The 25150-nt window shown below is 35.7% G+C and overlaps 1 protein-coding gene across 2 annotated transcripts in view; it reads right to left on the bottom strand.

Annotated features, from left to right (window-relative positions):
- The window catches only part of USH2A (usherin), a 785943-nt gene that overhangs the window by 729806 nt on the left and 30987 nt on the right, over window positions 1–25150 (bottom strand). The window lies entirely within an intron of this gene.

Below are 25150 nucleotides of genomic sequence, written 5' to 3'. Positions count from 1 at the left end.
TCTCTCTGTAACTTGCTTTCCCAGAACCAACTTAGAAGCTTCCCAGGAAGAGCAGTTTTATTAATTTGGAGGGCCTCATTTAAAGCAAAACCATGTTGTGCATTCAGAATAACATCTTTCTAATAGATTAACACGAAGTGATTTGACAACATATCTTAAATTTAAATTTACCCTCAAAAGATCATGATGGATGATACGAATATAAGGAACATAATTTTGAATGCTAAGAAATTCAAACAAAAAAGAAAAACCACTGTGATATGAATCAGAAGAGAAAACTTTATGGAGGAGAAAAGTCTTGGGCTTTCTGAAATAGAAATTGCCCTGAAATAGAAATTTCTATTTCTAAGTGAAAGAAAGATTTGCATAAAAAGATTCCACTATTCCATCCATAATTTTTAAGCTAAAGTAAGGCAATGTATCCTGAAAACTCTATCAGTTTATTTTAAAATATCACATGTATGTTGTATTCCCCTACCTAAGAACACGTGGAATCCCCACACGTCCCATCCAATTGGTTACTATCCTAAACCTAAGGCCTTCTGAGTTTTTCCTCACTCATCTCACCCAATTTATTTCTAACCTTCACCGACAGCCAACCTCCAATCTAATTGGTAAAGTTTCCTCACTGTCTGATGATCACACATCATTTAATCTCATGATGTGTTCAAGCTATTTCCATATAGGCACTTAACTAAACTTTTAGTATTTTTCAAAACACACATCTCAAGTCCCCTATTCTCCAATAATTCTTTGCCACTTACTTTGGCATCGTAAAAGTAGCTAACATATTAAAAAGCTAGTATGAGCCAGGCACGGTGGCTCACACCTCTAATCCGAGAACTTTGGGAGGCCGAGGCAGGCAGATCATGAGGTCAGGAGTTTGAGACCAGCCTGGTCAACACAGTGAAACACCATCTCTACTAAAAAAAAAAATACAAAAAGTAGCTGGGTGTGGTGGCACACGCCTGTAGTCCTAGGTACTCGGGAGGCTAAGGCAGGAGAATCTCTTGACCCCAGGAGGAGGAGGTTGCAGTGAGCCAAGATGGCGCCATTGCACTCAAGCCTGGGTGACAGAGTGAGACTCCACCAAAAAAAAAAAAAAAAAAAAAAAAAGCTACTATGTCAGCCATTGTTCTAAAATATGTATGCATAGTCATTCTTTTTAACTTTATAGTTACCTAAGACAGGTTTATTTTTTTTCTCCATTTTAAATATAATTAAAAAGAAGCACAGACGATTGAAAAAAATTTGGCCTGGCACAGTGGTACGCGCCTGTAATCCCAGTACTCTGCAAAGCCGAGGTGGGCGGATCACTTGAGGTGAAACGTTCTAGACTAGCCTGGCCAACATGGCGAAACTCCATCTCTACTAAAAATGCAAAAAAATTAGCCAGGTGTGATGACGCATTCCTGTAATTACAGCTACTTGGGAGGCCGAGGCAGGAGAATTGCTTGAACCGGGGAGGTGGAGCTTGCAGTGAGCCAAGATCGCGCCACTGTACTCCAGCCTGGGCCACAGGGTGAGACTGTCAAAAAAAAAAAAAAAAAAAAAAAAAAAAAAGCTTAGCTCGGTGGTTCACGCCTGTATTCCCAGTGGTTTGGGAGGCCAAGGTGGGTGGATCACGAAGTAGGTAAAGAGTCCAAAATTAGCCTGGCCAAGATGGTGAAACCCCGTCTCTACTAAAAACACAAAAATTAGCTGGGTGTGGTGGCACGAGCTTGTAATACCAGCTACTTGGGAGGCTGCAGCAGAGAATTGGTTAAACACGGGAGGCTGAGGTTGTAGTGAGCCGAAACGGAGCCACTGAACTCCAGATTGTACGACAGAGCAAGACTGTCTCAAAAAAAAAAAAAGAAAAAGAAAAAAAAAAAATTCAAGGTGCTATAGAAGGGTGACTAGTGGTTTCAGAGACAGTTTTAAACAGCTAATTTAATTAACAAGTTATAGCCAGTTAGGGTTTTGAAGTAATAGTCATTTAGTTTGTCAAATCCATCCATTTAGCATCTCTTCTAGACCTCTACCCAGTGATGATTCAGGATTGATGTCAACACCTCCCAAAATAGGAAAGGTGACCCTGTGTGCTATAATCACTTACTTACGTGACCCTCATTGTGCTGAACATTTCCCCTGTATCATCGCACTGCCTTCCCAGATCGCTGCTTCACAATGGTGTTGTCCCCACATTACAAAGGAGGACACTCAGGCTAAACTATTCTAGTATTCCGCCTCTGCAGATTTGGGGAATGCCTTTCTCTTTGAACAGCTTTTACTATTATATGTAATTATTATAAATGATTGAACCCAAAATTATCTCCTTATAACTTCAGTTCATAAGTTCCAGTTCTAGTTATTGAGACTACACCAAACAAATTGAATCACTTTTCCACGTGAGAGTTTACATAAACGTAAAGAAGGTTGTCATTCCTCTCCTAAGTCTTCTTCAGGATAAATGTGTTTAGTTTCTGTGATGTTCTAAATACGACATAGTTTTTAGTGTCTCTCTTCTTAAAACATGGCTCCAGAAATACTACAATCTCTAGATGTGGTCTGACCTGTCAAACTGGTACGGGATTGTCACATTAATACAATTCAAAATTGCAGGTTAGATTTTTGGCAATGACATCATGCAGCTAAAACTGATAAATTAAGTTGAGCTATTAACTAAAATACTGTCTTTTTTTTTTTCTTACTTACATCAACTGCTAACTCACATCTACCCCATTCTATACATATACAGTTGGCTTTGTGGACCCAAGGGTTGGCATTTATATTTATCTGTTATATTTCATCTTATTAGATTCAGCCCATTGCTCTGAGCTGTCAAAATCTTTTTGGATGTTATATCTGTCATGCAGTGCATTTACCATCCCTCTAAGATTTATGTCATTTGCAAATTTGATGAGCATGCTTTACATGCTGGACAGAAGCTTAATAAACACTAACTGATTGATTGGCTAATTGATACTCTGAAAACATCACGAACTACGTGATGTTACAACTCTAAGCAATAAAGAAAAGGCACCGTTTTCTAACAAAATGTGTCATACTGTGATTCTTCACATACTTTTCAGAGTGGCCTTGTTTACTGACATGAATTTTTATATAATTATAAATGCTCCAGTTTATTAAATATTCTCTATTGAGTGATGTTTATACAAACAATATGAATAAGTACTTGAGGACATTATTCAGGGATAGTTGCTTTGGCAGAAATTAACCAGGTGGGTGGCCCACAAACATTTGTAGTGTTTGGAATGTGTATGTGTTCCTGCTGCAAGTTTGATTGACTGAGTAACTGCTGGTATGCCGCTCAAAGATTTTTTCTCAGTTTTGTTTCGGCTTTGTGTTTTCCATGAGCTCCTGGTGTTTTATTTCAACACTTTTTCCTCTGTCCCCTTCTCTCCATTCCCACACCTTCACACACCCCAAGCCAACATATACACTCACTGTCCTTTTTCCATCTCTGAGTAACTTAGACAAGACAAGCCGGGCTCTTGAAGCGATCTATAGGAAAAGCCTAAGTGTATTACATTTGCACCCTGCGTATGATTCTCCAGATTTGCTGTTCTCCCCTGATCGCTCTTCATATACTGCAACCTTCACCAAACAAGTCCCCGTTTAATTGGTCTCTAAAAATTTAACATAGGAATGCAAGTAGATTTTTTTTTTTTTTTTTTTTTTGTCCTGTCTTGACCGGATGTGAAACTCTCATGGCCTCTTCTTTCTACACATTTAAATTACTCTCTCCTGTCTACTGCCAAAAAAAAAAAAAAAAAAAAAAAAAAAAAAAAAAAAAAAAAAAAACCAGCTATTAATTTACACTTATACATGATAGAAAATCTGCCAACAGTCTGATTTATTGAATTCCTAAGGAAGAGGGAGAGTTCCAGCCGGTTTTTTCTAGATACTGCTTAAAGATGTGTCATGCACAATTCTACATTTAAGAAACCTTTTGGTGCATACTTGATCACAATATTAGATGCCCTTAATTATTTCAGTATATCATTGTGCCTTTTTCTATTTTACCCATGGAGAACAGATGATTTCCAAAAGATTATCAAGTTAGCTGTAGAATACCTTAGAAAACGTTTTCAGTATGTTACATCCCAATGATGTAGAAGTTACTTGTTATAACTACAATGTCCTCTCCTTAAAAGTGAGTCAATCTCTTTTGTCTCCCATGTTTATAAAGAAAACTGCTCTTCATACTCTTACTAAAATCCAATCACTTGTTTGAAAATGATCCTGTTATTTGAATATCAGACAGGCACATTATGATATGCTAAGTGTGATGCTACGTACACATAAGGGGTATATAAAACACAGACCTTTTCTTCAAGGAATTTGTAATCTGTAATAGAAATGGGCATATAAAATACTTTCAATGAAAGGAGGCAATATAATAAATAAATATGAATAAAGTGCTTATGAACAAAGATGAGAATATGAAAATATCTTGGAAGTCTCCTCCACCAAATATTTCCCTGTTACTCTTCTTCTCTCTATTGAGGTGTTCCTCAAATGAGTTGTTTGTACTTCCTCTGTCCATTTTCTCTTTTCCCATTCTGTCTGTAATGCAGCTCAATCAGTAGTTTCTGTTTTTTATTACTTTAAAAAATAACTATCTCAAACTTACAGGAAAGTCACAAGAATAGTACAAATAATTTTTTTCTGACCCATTTGAGATTAAATTTTTGACTTACTGACACATTTCCCCTGAATACTGCAGTGTGTATTTGCTACAAAAAGACATTTTTTAACATAAGCATGATGCAAACATCAAAGTTATTGGTACACCACTACCATTTTATCTTTAAAGCTCATTCAAGTTTTGTCAGTGACCCCAAAAATGTCTTTTATAGAAAAAACACCTGCAGCCCCAAATCACATGTTGCCTTTAGTTATCATGACTCTAAGGTTTCTTTTGATCTGAAAGAGTTCCTCAATCTTTCTTTGGCTTTTCTGATCTTAATACTGTTAAAGAGGACCACCCAGTTATTTTGTAGATTGCCTCTCAATTTGGGTTTGTCTAATTTTTCCTCATGATTAAATTCAGGTGATACAGTGATTATATTATATCTTATCATGCCTTACATCATTTCTATTTGTTCCATTACCAATGATGTTAACTTCAATCATTTGCATTAATATATCTGCCAGGCTTCCACACTGTAAAAATACAATTTTCCCCTTTGCAATTAGCAAACATTTTGTAAGCAGATACTTCGAGACTGTATAAATATCCTATTGCTTATTAAAAATTCAATACATGCATATGCTTATTTTTATCTGTATAGACTCATGAGTCCCTATTTTATTCAGTGGAATATAATTCATTACTCTCAATATGTATTTCAATGCTCAAGTTGTTCCAGGTTTGGACCGTATACAGCTGCATTCTGGGTCATATTGATATGTTCTAATAGTTCTTTGAGTATCTTCTTACTTTATGACACAAGATGTTCTAGGCTCATTTTGTACTTCCCCACCACAGCCCTGGAATCAGCCATTTCTCCAAGGATTCCTGGTTCCCCTAAGAGATGAATGGTCTTTAGGAACAAAGATTCAGTGCTAAGTAGATTCATGCTATTTCAGTGTAACTGCTCCCAGGCCCACTCTCTCCCCTCAGTGGTTAGCTGTAGGGAATATGGATATATAGGGAATATGAATATAAATAGATACTGCTAGATAGATAGATTAGATTTGATGCACACACTTCCTTCTATATTACTTCTATAAACCATTGACCCTTGAACAATATGGGGGTTAGGGCATGTACCACCTGTGCAGTAAAGCCACCAACTGCATTAGCTCCTAACAAGAGACTCAGTCTTATTTTTGGAGCTTTGAAACTAGGCATCGATTTCTCTTCTCTAGCTATGAAAGTCCTAGATAGTGTTTTCTTCCAAGAGAAGGCTTTTTCATCCACATAGAAATAATGTTGTTTAGTGTAGCCACCTTCCTCAGTGATCTTATCTAGATCTTCTGGATAACTTGCAACTTCTACACTTGCTGTTTCAACCTTGCACTTCTATGTTATGGAAACTACTTTCTTCCTTAAACCTTGTGAACCAATCTCTGCTAGCTTCCAGCTTTTCTTCTGTAGCTTCCTCACTTCCTTCAGCCTTCACAGAATGGAATAGTTAGGGCCTTGTCTGGATTAGACTTTGGCTTAAGAGAATATTGTAGCTGGTCTGGTCTTCTATGTAGACCACTCAAATTTTCTCCACATCAGCAATAAAGCTGTTTCTGTTTTTATCATTTTTGTGGTCATTAGAATAGCACTTTAATTTTCCCTCAAGAACTTTTCCTTTGCATTCAACTTGGCTGTTTGGAGCAAGAGGACTAGCTTTCAGCCAGTCAACTTTCTACATGCCTTCCTCACTAAGCTTAATGATTTCTAGCTTTTGATTTCAAGTGACAGAAATGTTACTCTTCCTTTCACGTGACAGAAATGTTACTCTTCCTTTCACGTGAACACGGAGAGGCCACTGTAGTGGCCTTGGTCTAATTGAATTGCAATATTGTTGGGTCTGAGGGAACAGGGAGGCCCAAGGGGAAGGAGCGAGTCAGAAGAACATTCTGCTGGTGGAGAAATCATAACACACACAGCGTTTATTGATTAGCTTTGCCATCATATATTGGTGTGGTTCATGGCACTCCCTGAAATTATAATAACATCACAGATCACCATAACAGCTATAATAACTGGAAAAAAGTTTAAATTTGGGAGAGAATTGCCATAATGTAATGCATACACAAAACAGCACATGCTGTTGGAAAAATAGCACTGATATATGACATGTTTGCCTGAAGCAAGGTTGCCATAAACCTTCAATTTGTAAAAAATAAAATAAAAATTAAAAACACATTGTCTGTGAAGCACAGTAGAACAAGGTAAGCTTGCCACTAGCAACTGCTGGACACTAATTTCATCTTTATCAAATGAATGAAGCTTCATCTAAACCAACTCTTGAAACATTAATACGATTTATCAAAGTATGAGAATAGTAGAGGACAGTGAATAAGTTGTAGGAAAACAGAAAAAAACAAGAAACAGTAAAATTTAAAATGATTAGGTTACCCCAAGCCTTCTATTGATCCTGATAAATCCCTATTCTTTCAAATATTCTTTTCATAAAATGAATATTTAAATGTGTTAAATTTAAAATCACCATTTTCACTTTTCCTCAAGACATTTATAGTTTTTTACAACATCTCTTAAATCACAGTAATACAGTTACATATCATTAGGTCAGATTATGCCTGAAGGAAAATAATGAAAATAGTGAACACTGGATTTCTGTTTATACTTCCAGGGAATAAGCCAAAGTATTCCAAGAGATGTGAACTCGCTGCTGACCGCAAGTCAGAAGGGCCATCAATCAGGCCCTCAATATGTAGACAGATATATAGAAAATCATTTATTTGTACAGTTCAAAAACTAAACTTCATGCGAGCACTCAATGGATGTCATAAAGATCCTAAAGAGTAATTTGTAAAATTTGTAGAAATGGTCCTGCCACATCAACAAAACAGGGCTGAATACTCACTTATGCTGTGCATGAGTTACATCAGCTAAAATCTTCAACAAGGGTAGACCATCCCATTATATAATAAATAAATTATGTATTAATTGTATATTCTTAAAAGAAAGGCATGCTTTTCTGTAAGTACCTATGCTTCAGCCATTTTGTGTCTTCTTAGATTTTTTCAGCTCCAGTAGACAGTACTAGGCAAAATTTGTTAAAACTATGTCTCAAAAACTAAATGAAGAGCCATTTTAAACAAAAGAAAAAATCTGAATCTCTTTAACCTCCTTCAGAGAACTGTATTATGAAATATGATTTGGATTATTATTTTTTAAAAATTCTAGAATTGAGAATAATACCTTTATTGTGGCCATTGTTTAAATGATCAAAAGCTGGAGAGACAGTAATTGTCTAAGCAGTTTTTGCACGATCAGTCATGGAGAAGTGCACACACTTAATTTGTTTGCACCAAAAAAGAACGGTAGAAAACAGTCATTAATTTAAGGTAAGAATGTATCAGTCCTAAATACAAAAGTAGGTATTTACGGGTCAAAAGCAGAATATTCAGTGAACAGTTTCCTTGATTCCCTTCACAATCACAAAAATAAGATTGTGGTATCAATTTAGACATAAGTCAATAGTTTTTGTTATCATCTGAAGAACGTCATACTGGCAATTACTATTGAAAATAATATTCATTTTGTCTTTTTATCATTTATATTTATTCAGTCCAATTCTAACATGTTTCTTCCCAAACCATGTTACCCCAGGTAAGCAGCAGCTGAAAGAAAGGTAAGGGAAGGCAAGGGAAGGGAAAGGGAGAAGGGGAGGGGAGGGGAGGGGAAAAGAGAAGAAAGAGAAAGAAAGAGAGGGAGAAATAAAGAGAGAGAGAGAGAAGAAGAAAGAAAGAAAGAAAGAAAGAAAGAAAGAAAGAAAGAAAGAAAGAAAGAAAGAGAAAATAAAGAGAGAAAGAAAGAGAAAGAAATAGAGAAAGAGGAAGGAAGGAAGGAAGGAAGGAAGGAAGGAAGGAAGGAAGGAAGGAAGGAAGGAAGGAAGGAAGGAAGGAAAAACAAGCAAGAAAAAGAAAGAACGAACAAAAAGAAAGAAAGAAAGAAAGAAAGAAAGAAAGAAAGAAAGAAAGAAAGAAAGAAAGAAAGAAAGAAAGAAAGAAAGAAAGAAAGAAAGAAAGAAAGAAAGAAAGAAAGAAAGAAAGAAAGAAAGAAAGAAAGAAAGAAAGAAAGAAAGAAAGAAAGAAAGAAAGAAAGAAAGAAAGAAAGAAAGAAAGAAAGAAAGAAAGAAAGAAAGAAAGAAAGAAAGAAAGAAAGAAAGAAAGAAAGAAAGAAAGAAAGAGAGAGAGAGAGGGGGAGGGAGGGAGGGAGGGAGGGAGGGAGGGAGGAAAGGAAGGAGGGAAGGAGGGAGAGAAATTTGGTGGGGCTGTGTGCTTCAGATAGTTGTCTCTTCGCAAAGCCTGGTTTAGCTTCCCTCAAAGGTGGACATGCCTCAGAAGGTGAAGTCCAGGAAAAAATATTTCTTGATGGGAGAAACATTTGCATGCTGATTTTACTCCTTAAAAAGAAAAATAATGAACCTAAACTATTTTCAGTGTTATATTTGGAAATAAATCAATAACAAAGGTCGATATTAAATGGTGAAATACTTAAAAGGTAAAGGTGAGAATGACTAAAGTTATAACATCTAATATTTTTTTAAAATATTCATTTTCTGTCACATAATACTGTTTAGGATCTTTCTATGGTACTTTGTATCACCTAAGACTTATAGCAATGGACATTTCTAAATTAGTGTCACTTCCATTCTGTGTAAATATAATCAAGGTAGTTTACCTTTACCCTCCACAAATCCACCTTTGAATGACTATTTATGAGTTTTCATCTTAAGCTGAGATCACAGGACTTCTAATGTTTTCTTAGAACAAAATGTAGGGATGAAGAGAGATAAGGTAGCTGAGTCTTTACTGTCAGATCTCAGTTTACATATTGACACCTCAGAGAACCCCCAAATACCCACACAAGCTGTAATAATCACTCAAAAACTTTGTTATATTGTACTATTTTAATTCACTGGGCATTACTTTTCTCTCAATGTATTTCTTATTTATTTGGGGTTTTTTTTTCCTTCCCTCACCCACCCCTCAACATGCACACATGTATGCACACAAACAACTAACATCAGCTGTAATCAATTCACTGCATTAGTCTCAACACCAACTAATAGAAAAAAGCCCATTTGACTAGAAGATGCATTTCTTTTGGCAACTTTACCAGAATTTTTTATATACTTTTTATAATTTTTTTCTCCATCTCTGTTTTCATCTTCTGCAACCTTTTGTAGGTGGGCATTGGATCTGTCTGCAGATGTGTTTCTATTCACCCTAGATTGGATTTGATAATTGTGGGGCAAAGGTGGTACGCAATACAACTTATTTTTTTGCCATGGGGACTCCACTACATCCTAGTCCCATCCACCTGCCTTCTTGTGGCCTGAGAGCCCACATTCTGTGCTCCAAATTAAGGTCAAATCTTTCCACTCGCTGATGCCTGGTGATGGGAAAGAGCATGAGAAGCCGACGCAGACTGTCACTCCAAATGCTGTTTGCAATTCATGTCCCTGGCAGTCACACCCACATGTCCCCTGCCCATGGAGGCTGTCAGCTCTCTGTGTGCAGCACCAACTCAGTACTCTCCTCTACTGCATTTCTCTCCTGTGTGTACTTTGAACTGTGATTTCCTTTGCCAACCTAATTTCATCTACTTTCTTCTTCTAAGGATTCCTTTAGAAAGTTTTCATCATCATTGTGTTCTTTTCTATACCTCACAGTAATAGCATCTTCAATCAGCTGCTAATGTCTAATCAGATTAAAACTGTAAATCTCTTTCTCCAGCAAAAAAAGAAAAAGCAGAAACCCAGTAAACAAATTGTAAGAAGCACATACAAGTGCTGTTTAAGTGCTTTATTCATGATGCACTTGAGATCTTCTCAAAATTTCACTGTTCCATTAGACTTTTACACTACCAGGAATCAGTGTCTTAGTCATTTATACCATCAGGCCAGCTGGATGACAGCAAGTTGTCAACAGATTTCCCAAGGATTTCTCTGAGGAACTAGAGACTTACAACGGGCAGAAAGTGTCATTCCATCTGAATCCAACCATTACATCAATTGACCTGAAAGCTAGAAAGGTTCTATTTCTCTAAGGAAAAGAAAACAATTGAAAAGCTTGAGTATCCAATCAAACAAATTACATTTGCGACCCTCCCCAGAGGGCTATACCATTTAGGCTCTAAGCAGAGTTTAGTTGGAATATATATTTTAAAGGACAAGCTTATCAAAGAATACTACAAAGGAACAGAAAACAAAAGTAAATAAGACAAATATAATTGAACCAAAGAGCCATATATGTATATAAAATCCCAAACTTACTTGAAGTAATATTTTATATGAACTTGAATTCAAGCACCGTCATGTAAAACTGGATATTTATTGACTTAAGGAGAGAATTGATAAGGAATTTAGTTTTATTTCACCTTTTCATTAATGATCAGCAAGTAGCAATCTTAATGAGAACAGTAGATGACAGTAAATTGATAGGTACCGCAAAAGACATTAGAAACAACATAAAAGAAGATGCAAGAAGGTAGATATTGGGAAGGTACTAAGAATAAAATTCACTGTAGTTAAATGGAAGGTCATTCAAAACACACCTTCTAAATAATATCTCTTTCCAAGTAGCTTAAAATATTTATGAGTATTACTATCAGTACTGCCTATTTATTTGGAAGCAACACTGTTCCAGGCACCAGAATACAGAGCCAGAATCACAAAAAATTGAAGACATCAGAAATGCCAATACAGAAAAAAAAAAAAAATGTTCTAGGGAATGTGAAAGGAGGCCAGTGTTTGTGTGTTTTTCACTTAATATGAAAATTAAGAAAATATGTATTATTTTAAAGGAAATTCTAGTTATTTTCCAGGCTGTAATAGAGCTCAGGGAAGGCTAAGACTGAATATATCTGTGAAGAGAAAAAAATATCATTGACTTCAGTGTGAGACAAAATACGGGAGAAAAAAAACAGAACCATAAGTTTAGCCACAGTTTTTCTAAAACTAATTAGAGTACTGAGCTTCATAACCTGGAGAGACTGTAAAGTAATTACTAATCATGGAAAAGATAATGTTTTCAGGATAAAGAGAAGATTTATTATATAATTTAGCAAAGTTGTAAATGTCCACCCATCACTTAGAAAATACATTTAGCTTTTCATTCTATCACGTATCGCTTTTTCTCAATATCATCTTTTGCCAAACTCAATATTTGTTTGTTTATATATTGACTTATATTAAACATACACTACATAAGATATATTTTGCTGCTCTGAGCACATATGAATGAATAAAGTATCTGCCTTCAGTAAATTCAAAAATATACCTAATGCAAAACCTACTTAATATCTAATAAAATATACCTATGTATTGTATGTCATACAGCCAATAAGAAAAAAAGTGCTATAGGAGCAGAAAGGAGAAAAGGAAAGAGGAAATAACTGTGTTTTACGGAGGAAGTTGTATTTGTGCTGGTCATTGAGATATGTACACAAAGAAATGGAGTCGAAGAGGGAGAGGGGGAAGTGTACAAGGCAGAAGAAACTGAAGAAGGAAAACAGGAAGAGCTTGCATGAAGACCACAAAGTACGTGATTTTGGGAGCCCTTAAAGCTCAAAGTACATAAAAGGCCAATGAAGCTACAGAGGCACCATCTAACACATTTTGAAGGATCTTGAACATCTTGCTAAGGGATGGAAATTTCATTCTCTGGAGTGTGAGCAATGGTGAGCATAGTGTTTATTTAAGGAGAGGAAGGATATAATAACATTTACATTTTAGAAATTTTCACAATGAAGTTTTTTACAAAGACAAAGTAATCAACAATACCAGGGGAAAAAGTGGAAAGGGAACAATCAGAAATATATTGCAATATACAAAGCAAAGGTAACAAAGCCTCCTCTTTCTAGCTACCACTTGTAAGCCATGTTATAAAGAAGTTTGTTCAAATTTTAAAGTCACCGTTATCGTTCTTCTAATCTCCAAAGTAGTAATGAAATTCAGCGTTCTCATTAATTTAACTCATACATTTCTTTTCCTTTTTCAGTTTTCTCCTGCTACATATTCGATCAACTAATATCTCTCATCTGTACAGTCTTCAAGGGATTGGTTCCAGGATCCAGGTGCAAATAGCCAAAATCTAATTATACTCAAGTCCTGCAGCTGGCCTTTTGGAACCCAAGGATACAAAAAGTCGGCCCTGTGCATAGTCAGATTTTACATCCTGCAAGTACTATATTTTCAATCTGTGTTTAGTTGGAAAAAATTCATATAAAAGCAGACCTGAGCAATTCAATTCCTTGTAGTTCATGAGTCAACCGCATTCTTGCAAGAGCTTCTAAACAAACTGTCCTATCAACTTTGTTCTAACACTGGATGATGACATCACTCATTCAATCAAACTTTGTTTATTGAGAATGGATCACATTCAAACATGATGCCTATCTCTGAAGGGAACAACACTAAATAAGGTAAAATTCTTGATCTAAAAGTTCCGGAGTCTAGTGATAGATACAAATAAAGCATATTGAGTAAATCGTGATAATTTCATAGAAAGGCTGAGTGCATGTCTACTCAGATTTTGAGATAAGAAAAGGCTTCCTGAAAATGTTGATGCCAAATGAGTGAAAGGAAAAAGTAGGATTAAGCGGAATAAATAGTAAGGGAGAGTATTCTTGGTAAAGAACATGTGCAGTTGTAGCAACATAAGAAAGACAGATACAATTAAAGACTAGACAGCTCAGTGTTTCTAGAATGCAAAGTCCTAGAGGAGACCTTACAGAACATGAGGCCAAGCAGTTGTCAGAGCTAAGTCATTAAAAGTCTCCATTCCAACCAAAAAAATCTTAAAACTGAGAAAAGTCATACTTGAATTTGAATTTTGAAAGCTCACTGACAGCACTGTGGCAATATAAATTTAGAAATTAACAGGTTTTATAATTATGCCTATAAAAATAGTACAAGGAGTCATGATTGTGAGTAAGAATTCCCAGGGAAAGTGTGTGCCGTGAAAAGTGTGTGCCATGAAAAGTGCATAGTGTTAAGCAAGGAACCATGAAAAGATCCAAATAAAGAGTCTGAACGGAAGAAGCAAAGCCCTTGGAAAAAGGGGTTTGGGGTAATTAGAATAAGTTGATGAACAAATGGACATTATAGTATATACAACTTCTTATGTATCTCGGATATAAAAGGAATACAACTATATTGGTCACTAAATGTCACAGGATGAAAGCCTGAAGAAAAGAAATAATTAAAATATAAACTCAAAGACATAATAGAAACCAACATCAAGTGATTAAAAATATGACCTGAATATTCAGCTAAGAAAAGCTTACCATATTCTCAAGAAAACAAAGATTAATTAACACCAAGATATAGGCTGGTAGTCCTGGGATTTTAAGGATAAAGAAAGAAACCTATAAGAATCTCACTCACACACACAAAAACGGGTCACCCACAGTGAAAAATAATCCCCAAGCTTGTCTCAGATTTCTCTTCAGAAACACGATGCAATGTATTAAAAGCTCACAAATGAAAGGGTATAAGAAAAAAGTTCCATCATCATCCAGACATTGTTCATGGGTACAGGCATTAGAAAGATATGCTCAACTATGCAAGGATTCAGAAGGTACATCACTGGTCATGTTCCTTTTCAGAAAATAGAAATACTCTCACCAAATAGAAAGCTCAATTCAAATTAAGAAATTAGAGATGTATGTTATAAAAGGATACTCATTGAGTATTGAATCCTTTTAAACATCATATAAATTTTTAAATAAGTTATAAAGTGCTATTATAATGCTTGAAATAAAAATATCACTTTACTGTAATTATTTTGCCATAGGAAGCGGGGATAAGAAGCTCTGCTTATTTCAACAAAAACTGGAATGTGGGAAGAGAAATAATTGTTAAAAGCAAAGGTGTGATAACTCCCTTAATTTTCTATGGGAGTTAACATAGGATTTTATGTCTGAAATTTATTATCTTCACATATAATTCTTTTCACATATAATTTGTTTGTTTGTTTTGTGATAGGATCTGGCTCTGTTGCCTAGGCTGGAGTGCAGAGGCACAATCATGGCTCACAGCCTTGACCTCCCAGGCTCAAGTGATCCTCCCATCTTAGCCTTTTGGGTAGCTGGGACTACAGGCATACACCACCATGCCTGGCTGATTTTTTTTTCTTTTTTTTTTTTTTTTTTTTTTGTAGAGATGACGTCTTGCTATGTTGCCCAACCTGGCCTTGAAATCTTGGACTCAAACGATCCTCCCGCGTAGGCCTCCCAAAGTGCTGGGACTATCGGCATGAGGCACCACACCCAGCCTACATATAAATTTTTAAATTGTCATTTTAAAATTTATTATTTTTACATGCAAATTTTATTCTTTAATATTTTAACAAATTATTGTTTTCTGTCCAGAGTGATTTTCCTTCTCTGCCTATGTTTTCTTTCTTTATTATACATACGTAATAAACCTGCATGTTCTGCACATGTACCCCATAACTTAAAGTATAATAAAAAAATTAAAATTATTTTTTACATATAATTTCTAAATATATCAAGATTTCTTAGTCATCAATAAAAATGCAGACCCCTGTATTTAAAAAATAAGAGAACAATGCACAGCTATTACCCAGAAGCAAGAAATACAAGCGGCAAGTTAATAACCCTATGTAAAGTAAGATAAGTACAAGGTAGGGGAAGAAATGCTAAATGAAATAAGAATACACTCATACTATTTTGCCCATCAAATTAGAAAAAATGAGAAAAGATAATTCCTTACATTAACAATAATTTGAGGAATAGGCACTCTGATTCTCTTTTGGTAAGAGTCTGTATTAGTCAAACATTTTCTGAAGACAGTAGGTCAATATATACCCCCGAAATTGTGCATACACTTTGAATCAGCTTCACCTCTGAAATCTACCCTAAGGCTGCACTACGGGTCCAGTTCTAGTTGGAAATCATTAATTTTTAGTAACTACAATCCACATACCTGTTTTTTTGTTTTGTTTTGTTTTTGTTATTGTTTTTTTTGTTTTTTTTTTTAGTAATATTCTGCAATCTACACACAGGAATTAAGAAGGCAGTCAGGTGAATGATTTGAGAATAGGTGTATGGTGGCAACAGAATGAAAAAAATGAAATAAAAGAAAATGGTTGAAAGACTACTAAAACTATTTTCCTTGTGGGCTAGGCTAGAAGTGAAGAAACTGAACCTAGAAGGGACCAAACAGACTCAAAGACCATATAAGCACCTAAGAGCTTTACTTCATTCTGTAGTCAAAAGTTATCAAGAGGTGAAAAAGTGAAGCTTCCAATTCTGTGAAGAAAGTCATTGGTAGTTTAATGGGGATGGCATTGAATCTATAAAACCATCATTCTCAGCAAACTATCGCAAGAACAGAAAACCAAACACTGCATGTTCTCACTCATTCATGGGAACTGAAGAGTGAGAACACTTGGACACAGGGTGGGGAACATCACACACCGGGGCCTGTCGTGGGGTGGGAATCGGGGCGGGGAGGTATAGCATTAGGAGATATACCAAATGTAAATGATGAGTTAATGAACAGCACACCAACATGGCACATGTATACATATGTAACAAACCTGCACGTTGTGCACATGTACCCTAGAACATAAAGTATAATAAAAAATTTAAAAAAAGAAAAAGAAAAAGTGAAACTTCATGGTCATTAACTGAAAGCTGTTAATGATGCAGAGAAACACTATGAGTCAGAGGTGAAATTTTTCATTGTATCTGGCAGGCAGGTGGCCGGGGTACCCAAGGCATCAGCAGTTGCAAAAAATGATGCAGGTGTTGAAGAAAGGTATACAACTACTTAACATGAGCTTTAAAGGAAACATCTCTTTCCAATATGAGGTAAAATAAAAAGAAGAATACACTCTCTACATCTCTACTCGCTCCCAGCAATGAGGTGCATGAGGAGTGGATGAATGAGCACTCTTCACTTGGAAGGGCCAGGAAAGGGGTCCCTAAAGGGAAAGAATCAGTGTTTATGTAAGCCAAGGACTTAGTAAAACTGTTGACAAAGAGCTTGAAGGTCTAAAGAACGTGACATGTTTACAAACTACTGTAGAATAAAAATAAAAACTGCTTTAAAGTTCATATGGAGCCAAAAAGACCCCGCATTGCCAAGACAATCCTAAGCCAAAAGAACAAAGCTGGAGGCATCACGCTACCTGACTTCAAACTATACTACGAGACTACAGTAACCAAAACAGCATGGTACTGGTACCAAAACAGAGATATAGACCAATGGAACAGAACAGAGCCCTCAGAAATAATACCACACATCTACAGCCATCTGATCTTTGACAAACCTGACAAAAACAAGAAATGGGGAAAGGATTCCCTATTTAATAAATGGTGCTGGGAAAATTGGCTAGCCATAAGTAGAAAGCTGAAACTGGATCCTTTCCTTACTCCTTATATGAAAATTAATTCAAGATGGATTAGAGACTTAAATGTTAGACCTAAAACCATAAAAACCCTAGAAGAAAACCTAGGCAATACCATTCAGGACATAGGCATGGGCAAGGACTTCATGTCTAAAACACCAAAAGCAACGGCAACAAAAGCCAAAATTGACAAATGGGATCTTATTAAACTAAAGAGCTTCTGCACAGCAAAAGAAACTACCATCAGAGTGAACAGGCAACCTACAGAATGGGAGAAAAATTTTGCAATCTACTCAGGGACAAAGGGCAATATCCAGAACCTACAAAGAACTCAAACAAATTTACAAGAAAAAAACAAACAACCCCATCAAAAAGTGGGCAAAGGATATGAACAGACACTTCTCAAAAGAAGACATTCATACAGCCAACAGGCACATGAAAAAATGCTCATCATCACTCACCATCAGAGAAATGCAAATCAAAACCACAATGAGATACTATCTCATACCAGTTAGAATGGCAATCATTAAAAAATCAGGAAACAACAGGTGCTGGAGAGGATATGGAGAAATAGGAACACTTACACTGTTGGTGGGAATGTAAACTAGTTCAACCATTGTGGAAAACAGTGTGGCGATTCCTCAAGGATCTAGAACTAGAAATACCATTTGATCCAGCCATTCCATTACTGGGTATATACCCAAAGGATTATAAGTCATGCTGCTATAAAGACACATGCACAAGTATGTTTATTGAAGCACTATTCACAATAGCAAAGACTTGGAATCAACCCAAATGTCCATCAGTGACAGACTGGATTAAGAAAATGTGGCACATATACACCATGGAATACTATGCAGCCATAAAAAAGGATGAGTTTGTGTCCTTCGTAGGGACATGGATGAAGCTGGAAACCATCATTCTCAGCAAACTATGGCAGGAACAGAAAACCAAATACCGCATGTTCTCACTTACAGGTGGGAATAGAACAATGAGAACACTTGGACACAGGAAGGGGAACATCACACACTGGGTCCTATTGTGGGGAGGGGGTAGGGGGGAGAGATAGCATTAGGAGATATACCTAATGTAAATGACGAGTTAATGGGTACAGCACACCAACATGGCACATGTATACATATGTAACAAACCTGCACGTTGTGCACATGTATCCTAGAACTTAAAGTATAATAATAAAAAAAAAAATGTCCTGTTGTGGAAGATGAAAGTAAAGAAATGAAAGACAGGGAAATAATAGTATGAGAATATGGAAGAAGACACATAACCAAAGGGACACAGATATAGGATGACAACAAAGGGTGACAGAATTATTAGAGCCTGTAAGATTAACTGCTTCATAATCCAACTAGAATTCTGGGGTGAAGGTCGCTCTGAGCCGGCACAGATAGAGCCAAACTACCTCCGGTTTAAAATAAATAATAAAAGCCTGTTTTAATAAGATCCCTTCTTTGTTCAAAACTTTCACTTGGTTCCCCTTGATTATTGAACTGTATTCTCAGCTTTATTCCAGTTTCTATCATCTGACACTAAAATTCCTTCAGGGTTTCATCTTATTATGCTCTTGCATAAAACCTGCTCTTGGCAAACTTGACCAGTCACTGTCTGCCAATCATCATAAAAATATTCTCATCTTTCTGCCTTTCTACATCCTAGTCCCAAACCTGGAATTCTTTTCTCCCCATCTATGCCTCTTGAAACCTCATGTTCTAGGTTAAATTCTTTATAATCCAAGAAGCACTATCATAAACAGAAGAAATCACAACTTTCATCAGCTATTTATTATTCCATAAATGTTACAGTCATTAGTGTTTATGTCTTAACTCTTCCACTAAATTCCTTTGGACCAAGATTCTAGTTAATAGTTTTGTCACTTCAAAAACCTCTACACAGTACAGTGTCCTGTATATAGTGTTCTACTAGTGAAATAAATTGTACAGCAATTATGAATAACACAAAACAATAAATAGAAGTTATTAAAAAGAATAGTAATTTCTGGCTGGGCGTGATGGCTCATGCCTGTAATCCCAGCACTTTGGGAGGCCAACGTGGGTGGATCATGGAGTCAGGAGATGGAGACCATCCTGGCTAACACGGTGAAACCTCATCTCTACTCAAAATAAAAAAAAATTAGCTGGGTGTGGTGGCATGCACTTGTAGTCCCAGCTACTTGGGAGGCTGAGGCGTGAACCTGGGAGGCAGAGCTTGCAGTGAGCCGAGATCACACCACTGCACTCTAGCCTGGGCAACACAGCGAGACTAGGTCTCAGAAAAAAAAAAAAGAAGGCTGTGCACGCTGGCTCACGCCTGTAATCCCAGCACTTTGGGAGGCCGAGGAGGGAGGATCATGAGGTCAGGAGATCGAGACCATCCTGGCTAACACGGTGAAACCCCATCTCTACTAAAAATACAAAAAATTAGCGGGGCGTGGTGCTGGTCGCCTGTAGTCCCAGCTACTCGGGAGGCTGAGGCAGGAGAATGGCGTGAACCCGGAAGACGGAGCTTGCAGTGAGCTGAGATCGTGCCACTGCACTCCAACCTGGGCGACAGAGCGAGACTTCGTCATAAAAAAAAAAAAAAAAAAAAAAAAAAAAAAAAAAAAAAAAAAAAAAAGAATAGTAATTTCTGACGACTTTGTTTATACTATTTCAGCTTTCTGTGAAGAGCTCAAACACCACCTCCACCATTTAGCTTCTCAAACCCTAATAACTTTACCACAGAACAACTTGAAAACTCTGACAGATCATGAAGGTGATTTTAAGTAAGATAGGAGGAATTACTTCAAGAACATGGTTTAATTAGTTTGTTTGAAGGAGAAAACAATAAAAGAGATAAAGAATCCAGAATGTGTGAACTTTATACATCTTTGAAGTAATAGGATATAATGGAAAATAGAAAAATGAAGAAATACTCTGAACACTGGAAATACTTCTGAAACTTACCAACTTGATAAAGAAATTGGTTACAAGGAAAACAATCAACTACTTCTCACTTGAAATACCTAAATTTGTTTTTTCTAAGCTACAAAGTGATGGACCTCAAGGACAATGACATTTTGGCAATACAAACAAACTACCAGATGCATTTTTAACAATTTAGTTTCCATTTTCTATTTCCACAATTTACTGTGATATAGCTGATCTGATTTAAAAAAAAAAAAAAAAGAAACAAGTCTTCAATATAGATAAAATTTTTCTGTGTGAAATATTTCATGCAAGTTAAACCATCCAAGACCAATATTTTCACATTTAGATAATTTTCTTCAGATGCTGAACATTTTGTAATTATTAGCCATGAAAATTTGGGATATAGACTTTGCTTTAATATAGCACATTGTCTCCAGTTGGGCCAAAGTGCTTTACAAATTAATGAGGTATATATCAGCAGTGTAGTGATTTCAGTAGGCAAACACAGAATCTATTAAGTACTCAATAATACCTTTTATAGATTCTCAAACGTTAAAATCTATTTTATAGCAACACTTCCAAAACGTGTCACAGGGTTTTTAATGCTCTGTGCCACCAGAGACAGAAATGAAGACCCTTATTTTAACATTTAACCTGAAAGGACGTCTCCATCTGCCCTCCCTCTCTCTACCCTTCCCCCATTATTACACTGTCTGAATTAGGTATGAGGCAAAATTCTGGTGTGGGAATTCTACTCAAATATCTAGTTGAATAGCGTCAGGCTCTCCTGAACCTCTAACCCTCTCTTTTGTCCAAACCTCCTGAGAATCAAGCATGTGTCACACAGTAACTAGCTTCCCCTTGAATAGCATTATTGGAGAGGAGAAGAAAAGTCCTTGCCCAGGACTTGACTATATTCTGCCATGAACAAGTTACCTGGCTATTTAAACTTATAAAGCAACAGACTTCCGTACATTTCATTTCACAAGTTTAAGTATAACCGTTATTTTCTCAAATGAATTGAATGTTCATATAAGACAAGAGCATCTGTCCAAAATGTGTCTTCCGATTGAGAAGGGAATAAAACAAGTAAATGTCAAGGAATAATACCTTTTCTAAAAATTGGGATTGTTTTAACGGCTGTCCTTCAGTGCTCACTTTAAAGCAATACTTAAGAATCTTCTCTTTCCAGATTTCCTCTTTTGCTAGAAACCCATTAATTGCATGTGTTTTGGTGATGCTGCTTTTCATTTATTGCTGCTAGTAACCAACTAACTTTACTGTTTTTGTTTTTTGGTAGGTTTTTTTAAAAGACAATTTTCCACTCTTCGTATACGAATATTATGACTTGGAAGGAAAATTATAAATGCACAAGGGAATTCCAAGACTCAGAAGATGAAGTTTTATTGTGAACACAGTGAACAAGAAAACATATCACTTTTAACATAAAAGCAGCTTTCTACACATGTCATGAGGCATTTGCACAGGTCCTTGTTCTCAGTCAGACCCAAATGCAAATGCAGTGTTAACAGGGAAAAATCAAAGAGTGACATCGGAGGACAAGCTAGAGCCACAATTTATCTGCAAAGCACTCAACAGTCCAATAGCAACTTCTAAGCTGTTGACACTACTTGCTGAAGCTCTTGCCAAGTAAGCTCCTGCTGCTTTTTCTGTGAGGAATCCTTGCCTTTTGTAACTTGTCCCACAGGTCTTTCCTTGCCTCTCAATAGGTGTTCTTCAAACAGTTAACAGAAAATGGAAACTACTATATTTAAAGGCAAATCAATTTTGACCTTATATGACAAATTTTCACAAAGTTATATATGATGGCAGTATAAGAATAAGAATATTAAAAATAGTGACAGAAGCAGAATAAAACCATTAAAGGCACTAAAGGGGCCATTTTTGTAAGAGATACTATAAGTGAAAAGAGGAAAAGTTTCTTGGATGAAAGTGACTAGCTTAGTATCGCATCCTTCAGTATAAAAATCTATAAATGCTAAGTTTTCTCACTCTACCAATTCCCATATGTGTAACAATAATGTGGGAACAAAACAAAAACAGAGTTTTAAGGATGAAATAAAATACTGTGAATACTGTCTAAGCAGTAAATAAATAAATGCTACCACTTTTTCAAAATCTCCTTGAGTTTTAAAACTAAGCTGTTATTTACAATGTAGACAAAGGATAGATCACTTTTTAAAGGAAGTAAGGAATTAGTTCTTCTATGATGTTGTTGGTTCAGTCTGGCCCAACATACTTTTATCAATAGAATATAATTCTCCACATTTAATGATTGCTTATATATTTCTTCTAGAAGAAATTAACTAAGCAAGATTTTTCTAATTAAAATAAAACAATTTTTAATTTTTAATCTTGAACTTTATATTTAAGTAGAAACTAATTTTTAATATGGTATTTACTAACTTCAGAACCTACTTTCTTTCCCTCACTTATATACTTCCCATTAATTTCTAAAGGAGATTTATATGCTATAAAGATTTACAGCTAATGAAACAGAAAGTAAATATACACCTTAAATAATTAGCCTATTTTCTTCAGCACAAATACCAATCACATCCTAATGAGGAAAGTATGCTATTTCTAAATGTAATTCAATCTTACCTCAAACACATTTTTATTTACAGAGAATGGTTTTTCTATACATCTTCCCTTCAGAACCACTGGTAATAATTTAGTTTTTATTTTAAAATATAGCCAAGCATTTCTACTAATGCTCAGGTATCAGGTGGACAAAATAATAGTGACTTACATTTACATCTTGCTTCTGAACTGCCAGTACATTTACTAGCTGTCAGTAAAAGAGAAAAATAAAAAAAAAAATTGACTGTCAGTTTTAAAAGAGAGTAAGAAAGAGAAAGTATGCCAGTAAATGTAGAGAAAATAATTTTGAAAAATATTTTACCTACTTCAGCATGAGTTTTTGTCCTGTGTGAAATGTATAACTACATAATTTGAATTGTTTGATGTCTTAAAATCGTAGATTCTAGGAAATATGGTAATGCATGAGTAAAACGTGTTTGCTTTAAAATCACGATTTCCAAGCTAGGTTTAGGCTGATGCAAACACAACTGCCATTCACCTAGTCAAATAAAAGGATTCCAAAGCTTTGCAGTGTTATTTGTATAGAGCAGGAGATTTAGGCTCAGATTATTAGATCTATATGTCCCTTAAATTTCCAACCTAGCATCTTAACAATTGAACATAATTGAAAAGTTGACAATACAATACCATAATGATGAATGAATCCATACCATAATTGTACTTCTTCTTGAACATAAAAGCACATCTTAATTATTTTCCCAATCTAAATAATCAAAAATGGCCATGACTTTTTAAATTTTATAATATGTTGGGTTACATGCATTCTACTGTTCAATTAAAACATTTTAGAATATGTTATTTAAGTTATATTCATCTTAAAAGGCTAAGTATTCTTGAAATGGATAGTTTTAAACCTAAACTTTGAAGATAACTGATGGACCTAAATAACTTAAAAAAGATAAAAGAACAATAACTTGGTAAATAAATGTGGATATATTTCCTCAGTGTTCATAATCACACACCAAATTTTGAAGGTTTTAAGTTTACTATAGATGTAAGAATGTTCCCACCACTTGGGCATTTTCCTGCATTATAGTGTTGCAATTGCTCATCAAGAAGACTCCTTAAAATTAATCATTACTCATCAGATTTATTGAAATTAAAACTGGAGGCATGCAAGTTATTTTTATTAAAATAATGAAATTGAAACATTACAGCATTCTGTCCAGAGATAACAAGTGGACCGACGAGAACATCAACTGTGAATATATTTAAATATAGATTTACACATGCAGTATTAGGGAAGGTAAAAACAGGATATGAAATAAACATTAGACATCAACTCTAAGCTCACTGTCAAGAGTACGCCCAAGCTTCTAACCACAGAGTTCAGCTGAAGGTAACTATCTGTCAAATGTAATCTGTGCAAGTGAATATGCTTAAGCTGGTGCTATGAATCAACCAAAATTGCTTTGGTCTTATTGACATTCAATTGCGAGAAGTTGCAGCTCATCCAGTCCAATAGACAGTCTGACAACACCAAGAGTGCTTCCAGTGACAGAAAGCTTTAAATATAGATGCAACTATCATCAAAATCCACATGGAACTAAACTTTATGATCCTTCATAGCATCTTTTGAAATTGGTCAGTCAGTCATCAACTGGTCATAGACGTCCCAAGATCTCATCGCATTACTCTACCATCTGCCAGCTTACTCAGTTAACAAATCATTATTAATCTTTTTTAAAAAATGAATATAGATTTGATTGACAGGTAAAGTCCTCCTGGATTAGTATAAGAGTTTCTGTTGCATTGCGCTTAACCCCACTTCTTTACTTAGCAGATGTGCCTTTTATTTTTTCTTCCATTTGAGACTTGCCCCAGTACATCTTAATAAATAATAACCAGGCATGCATGAAAAAAATCCGGAGGGTCAATTTTAAACAATACCTTGCAGATATTTCTTGACATGTATTGAGTTTGCATAAGTTCTGCATTTTACCAACAAGAGAACTAAGGTGAGTGAGGTTAAGTGACTTGCCTAGGGTTGTTTCCCCTTAGGTGCTGTGACCTCTCAAGTAGATTCTGCAGTGCCCACATGCTTTTGTTCCAGGTCTTAATCCTATATTGAACCAACTTTCTATCCATCCCTCTTTTGTCTGTGCATACTTTCAAACAAGAAAAATGTGTTGTGTTCCAACGTGCTTGCGATGTTCTGCTTGCCTGTTAAATAGCCTCAATCTCTCTATGCCTCAGTAGTCTCATCTGTAACTTCTTCATAAGGCCATTCATTCAATGATACATGTAAAACCCTTGACTCAGTAAAGAGCTAATAGACCTGGATGGATAGATTGATACTTGAATTTTTAACGTGTTATGTAAGTACTGTCCTTTCCCTTGAAGAGCTTGTAGTCCAAAGGCAAATTGCACTTTTAAGGACAAATCTTTACAGGATGCAAGGACAAATCCAAAACATTCTACATTATTTTAAAAAACCAATCCAAAGTGTAGCAGTTCCCTGAACTCTCACACTAGGTCTTTCTTGGGAACATCATTGTCTTCTCTCAGGGAATCTCTGT

Source organism: Chlorocebus sabaeus, chromosome 25, assembly GCF_047675955.1.
Source record: "Chlorocebus sabaeus isolate Y175 chromosome 25, mChlSab1.0.hap1, whole genome shotgun sequence".
NCBI lineage: Eukaryota > Metazoa > Chordata > Mammalia > Primates > Cercopithecidae > Chlorocebus > Chlorocebus sabaeus.
This window is presented reverse-complemented; position numbering and strand designations above follow the sequence as displayed.